The 5811-nt window shown below is 40.4% G+C and overlaps 1 protein-coding gene across 3 annotated transcripts in view; it reads right to left on the reverse strand.

The window, feature by feature from the left end:
* CNNM2 (cyclin and CBS domain divalent metal cation transport mediator 2) overlaps positions 1 to 5811 on the reverse strand; it is a 127910-nt gene that overhangs the window by 91800 nt on the left and 30299 nt on the right. The gene's annotated exons all lie outside the window — the stretch shown is intronic.

The raw sequence follows: 5811 nt of genomic DNA on the forward strand, positions 1-5811 counted from the left end.
CCCTTCAGGGCGACAGTCTGCAAATGGACTTGGGTTTGTTTTTCACTAACAAACTGGAGAGCCAATGTAAGAACTAAACCAGAAGGACAGTCAGTAGTAAAATCTTTCCTGAGACCAGACATAAGGAACAGGTGGGAGCGAAGTTAGAAGTCGGCAAACCTTTTCTGTGAAGGACCAGAGAGTAAGTATTGTAGCCTTGCAGCCCTCACGGTCTCACTACTTCTCTCTCGCCTCCATAGCACCACAGCAGCCGCGATTTACGTAAATGAGTAAGCTTAGTATGTTCCCACCAAAATTTAACACTGCAATCTGAATTTCATATAATTTTCCCGTGCCACAAAACAGTATTCTTTTGATTTCAACCATTTTAAAGCGGAAAAAAAAAAATCTGTTACTCTGCAGGCACACAAAAGCAGCTGGTAGGCCACAGGCAGTTTGCATTAGAAGATAATTTTACAAATCTAAGAGTAAAAACAAGCAATTATGAGGAATGTAGAGATAAAAAAAAACAGCAAATAAACAAGAAGTCTCCAGTAAAATACCATCTGGATTCTTTACATAGAAAAGTTCTTTCAAGAGCTTTAAAAATACATAGTGAACCCACAGTAGCTACTGTCACTTATAAAAAGCCTTCTCTCAAATGGCTGACAGAATTGACTATACTAAAAGGGATTCCTAGTTATTTTACTTCAGAAATGCAAATTAAGCCACAATAAGATATCACTACACTCACCCTAGAATAATTATAATGCAAAAGACTGGCAACACCAAGTGTTGAAGATGTGGAAAAATCAGAACCCTGAAACATTGCTGGTTTGTAAAATAGTACAGCCAGCTGGGAGAACAGCTTGGTGGTCTTCTTAAAAAGTTAAATATAAACCTACTATATGATCCAGCAATTTCACTCCAAGAGACTACCCAAGAGAAACAAAAACATACGTCCAAAGACATTTATACAAATGTCCATAGGAGTATTATTCATAACAACCCCAAACCTGGAAGCAATACACGTGCCCATCAACTAGCAAATAAACAATGTAGTTTATCCATACAAGAGAATACAATTAATCAATAAAGAAGAAACAAGCTACTGGCACACGCAGCAGCAAGGCTAAGCCCCGAACACATTATGCTAACTGAAAGGAGCCAGACATAAAAGACTATTATAGGATATTCTGCACCCAATTCTAGCATATGGGTTTTTACCCTCTCACACCAAACTATTCTTTGACACCAGCTGGGTGTCCTACAATTCAACTCAATTCTAACACTACCTATCCCAAGATGGCATCAGATTCTGCAGGATAAGGGTTCAGGTTAAGGACTGTGCCGCACTTCAGGTATCAGTCATGAGTCCAGGTTGTTTGTTATCTGTGCTTCTGACCAACTGGCTATAAATCAGAGGCTCCCATCACTTCCTCCTTCAGTTCAATTAATTCGCTAGAGAGGCTCAGAGAACTCTGGAAAGCAGTTTACTCACTAGATTACCAGTTTATTACAAAGGCTATTACAAACCAGCAAAAACCTGATGAAGAGATACACAAGGTGAGGTCTCGAACAAAGGAGCTTCTGTCTCCCAGGGAGTTCAGGGCCCAACACAAGATTGCGTGCGTTCTGCTTCACCAACCTGGAAGCTCTGCAAACCCAGTCCTTTGGGGGTTTTATGGAGGCTTCGTTACATAGGCATAATTGATTAAATTGTTGACATCTGGTGATTGAACTCAATCTCCAGCCCCTCTTCCCCTTCCCAGAGGACTGAAAGTTCCAACCCTCCAATCACATGGTTGGTCCTTAAGTGCTTTCCAGAACTCACCTCATTAATGTAAACTCAGGTGTGTTTGCAAGGGATTTGTTATGACTATCCAGATACCTTTCTCCCTCTTTTCACCTAGGAAATTCCAAGGGTTTTAGGAGCTCTGTGCCAGAAATGGGGGGGCAAGACCAAATATGTATTCCTTACCATACATCACAGTATCACATTATATGATTCCATTTATATGAAATTTCTAGAAAAGGTAAATTTACTTTAAAAGTCATTGATGTGTATACTCATCATGGGTGGATTTTATGATATGCAAACTATACCTCAATCAACTGTCGTAAATTGGGGACCCACCAGATGGCTCACAGCTCTCAGCATGCCCCAGGCACTTCCCTGATTCTGTGCCTTTGCTCTGGGAACTCCTGGAAGGCCTTCTTAACCCAGTATCTCCTCCTGGAAACTTGGCTCCATCCCACCTCGCTCCCAAAGGAGATGGCTTTTTCTTTGAACCTTCATAAGACTTTTTACCTTAGTCATCTTTAATCCTAATCTCCTAATTCTGTGCTAATTTCCTTAAGGAAAGAACTGTGTGTCACTCATCCATCTATTTATTTTATTACACCCTACATACAGCAGGCACTCAGTGAATATTCACAATCTAGAGTTACAAAGTCTATGTGATTAGGTGCTGTCTAAACAAAACCTTCTTGTATGTTAGCATAAAAAGTAGCAAAAATATAAACCTCTAAAACTCACCCTACTTTACCTCCTCCACCCTCCTGCAACAAACCATTATCTAAATCTCTTCCAGTTTTTCAGAAAACATTTCTAGTTTGCTCATTCCAGACCTTCCCATTTTAATCAAGCAAATACAGGAATCACAAATCACATTTCAATGCTGACCACAAGCAAACCTGGCAACCAGGCAGGAAATCTGCAAATCTTTGGCTTTTTTGAAAAGGCAGTGGAACTTAATGAGACACAAGAAAGTGTGGCTCCCGATACCTCAACCAAAGCCAAATTTCAAGCAGCATAAAATTCCAAACAACAGAGAATATCATCTCTAAAAGCCATTCCGGTAAAATCCTGTTTGAAAGGAAGATCCTCAGCTGTGATAAAGGCTACATTTTAAGAAATTTTAGTACTGGTGGTACAAACCGAACTTGAGTCCCCTTGCCCATCTCGCCGCAAAGTCAACTTACTGACACGAGGTTGTGGTGAAGGAAGGAGAGCACTGTGTCGATTGCAGGGCCCAGCAAGCAGAACCTGCGGCTCAGGCTCAAAAGACCCAAACTCCCTGACGGCTTTCAGGGAAGGGCGTTTAAAGGCAACGTTTGGGGTAAAGGCTGCAGGGTGCATGACTTTCTTCTGATTGGTTGCAGGTGCAGTAACGAGGTTGTTTTAGGAATCAATCTTCTGGTTCCACCCACTCTGGGGTCGGCGTGCCTGTGCTCAGCAGGTAGCTCCCATCCTCCACCTGGGTGGGGGTCTTAGTTCCAGCAGAACAACTCAAAGATAAGTGTCAGACTGTTATGTATACCCCGTGAGGAGGAACCAGGACTCTGTTTTATCTGTGTGCACTATTGCTTCTTGACTGCTTTTCCTTTATTTCTGCTTTCCCTCCTCACTTCCCTAATTAGTATTTGCCTGCAGCTGTTCTTTGGAACTCAGGGAAGGTCTAGGACACCAAAGTCTTTTTCTACAAACAAGAAATGGGGGACGTAGCGGGACCTTTGTACCCGGGAGGGCCCCATAGAGTCCTGCTTGGTTTCAAGCCCACCTCTTCTTTGATACTCCTCAATCCTGAGGGGAACAAGGGGTGGGACAAGAAAGAGTATCAAGTTTTGAACAGAGAGGTTAATTATAAGCTGGGCAGGCGAACTCGGTTTCAGGGGGACTTGGTTTCCACTGGTCACTCTTGCCTGAAACAGACAACACAGAGACCGTGAAGCTTAGAAGTGTTCTAGCAACTCTACGACTTCTCGAACACTTGCTCTTCGGTTTTTTAACTTCATATATAAGTGGCTTCTGAAAATTATTTGCTCTTATTTTCAAAGAAGGTAAGATGACGCAATTTCTTCTTTAAGTAACAACTTGCGTCAGGCAGAATTTAAGTCTCCCAAAAATGATTCACTGAGATAGAGTAAGTAAAGGCCAAATGCTGATAAGGATAAAAAGGCTGAGTCAAGACTTTAGAAAGGCAAGCTTTAAAACAGTGAAGCAGACGCTATAGGGGATTAAAAGCCATCTACTGGTAATCTTCAAGGAAGAAATCAGACATTTTAAAAAGTTCAATTTCCAGTCAAACCATGGGGATGGAGGCACAGCTGTAGCTGGTGAAAAAGGATTTTTGCCACTTGTCTTTCCACTGAGACCTGCAAATAATGAGACATCTATTTTAAACATGTGTGATTGTAGGTAGAATAAACCCTCTAGCATGAAACATCTGTGATTTTATTAAACAAACATAAACCATCCCAATTTGAGAGTAAGGAGGGGTAGGGGGAAAGATATTGAAAACATTTTTAACTTTTCATCCTTTCAGAGCTGATGCTCCAAAGACATCCAGGCAAGGTGGGGAGGAACCACAATTACTGAGAGCAGACTATGAGTCAGGCGCTTTATATACACTATCTCATTTAATGCTCACCAGACTCCTAGGAGGTGTTTTAAAGAGGAGGAGACTATGGAACAGAAAGGTGAAGTTAAACTTAACAAGGTCCAGGGCTGGCAAGTGGCAGAGTCAGTTTGTCTTTCCTCACATCGCCTGCCTAAGCTGGAAAGCTGGTCTAGTTAACTAGCTCTAACTGCCAGTTAATTAATTACAGGACACCTGACACCAATACTACGCTCTTGATTTCTCCATTAAGTACATCTAATTAGTCCTTAAATTCAGTGAACATTTCTATAAGTAACTTTCAATATTAGTTTATTTTATGCAAAAAATTATATTTCATTACAGTTGGCAGACTACGAACTCCTTCAGGAAAGGCTCAATAAACATTTGTAGACTACTTTTCAAAAATGATTAAGCCACTCTTAGGTTCCTTAGCTAAAAGATCGGTATCCAAACATTTGCCTCTTTCCCTCATTTATCCTGAAGTAAAGCAGTAAGCAATGGACCATTTGCTTAATTTCTAAAAGAGAACTCAAAAAATACAATGTCATGACCAGAAATAATTGCCTCCTTTGAATTTCCACACACTTTGTGTCCAGCTCTTTGAGCATTTATCATCTCCTGTGTGTACTAAAATTTTTTCCGTGCATGCTTTACCTTCTCTACCAGACTTTAAACGACTTTAATATGCCCCACAGCGTCTGGAATAGCAGATGCTGAATAAATGTTTAAGTGAAGAAAATTATTTTTTTCTACATTGCTGTCACATAGATGCTCAGAATCAACGTGGTTAATTTAAAAAATAGAAAGATTTCTACAATAATAATGGGATTCTCAGGGAACAATCAGCCTCGAATCTGAGTTGATTTCTGTCATCAGGTTCTAATTAAGACCGGCAGATAAAGCAGATGGAGAACAGCTTTAATCTTCATGCTAAGTTGATCCTTCTCTGGTGAAAACACAGAAAAATTGTTTGGACAAGCCAACTGAACAAACATGATATTGGATGTCTAGAGGAAAGTCATTCTTCAAGAGTCTTCTTTCCACTAGATGGCTATCTGAACTTTAACCAAGAGAGCTGGTCCAAAGGAAAGGGATCACTCACTGTTACTGTGCATTTCAGCTAGGCCAATGAAAGGGGGTGGTGGTGATAGGGAAACAATTAAAGACAGGGAGGGGTTTTGGTTTGGGGTTTTTTGTTTTTTGTTTTTTTTTTTCTATTTTAAAAAGGTTTCCCATTTTGGAACTACTTACTTAGTCCTCTGCCCATTTTACTTGCTCATATCATTTTCTCAGCAATGTAGAAGTATTTTCATAGAACTGATGAAATTTTGCCAAATTTCTTATCAAAGAAGTTTAGGGTTCACTTACACTGAGTTGCCATTTGATTTCTGATACAAGCTCTCAGGACTTTGGCTCATCTAAATGTGAA

This window comes from Camelus bactrianus, chromosome 11 (genome assembly GCF_048773025.1).
Source record: "Camelus bactrianus isolate YW-2024 breed Bactrian camel chromosome 11, ASM4877302v1, whole genome shotgun sequence".
Lineage (NCBI taxonomy): Eukaryota > Metazoa > Chordata > Mammalia > Artiodactyla > Camelidae > Camelus > Camelus bactrianus.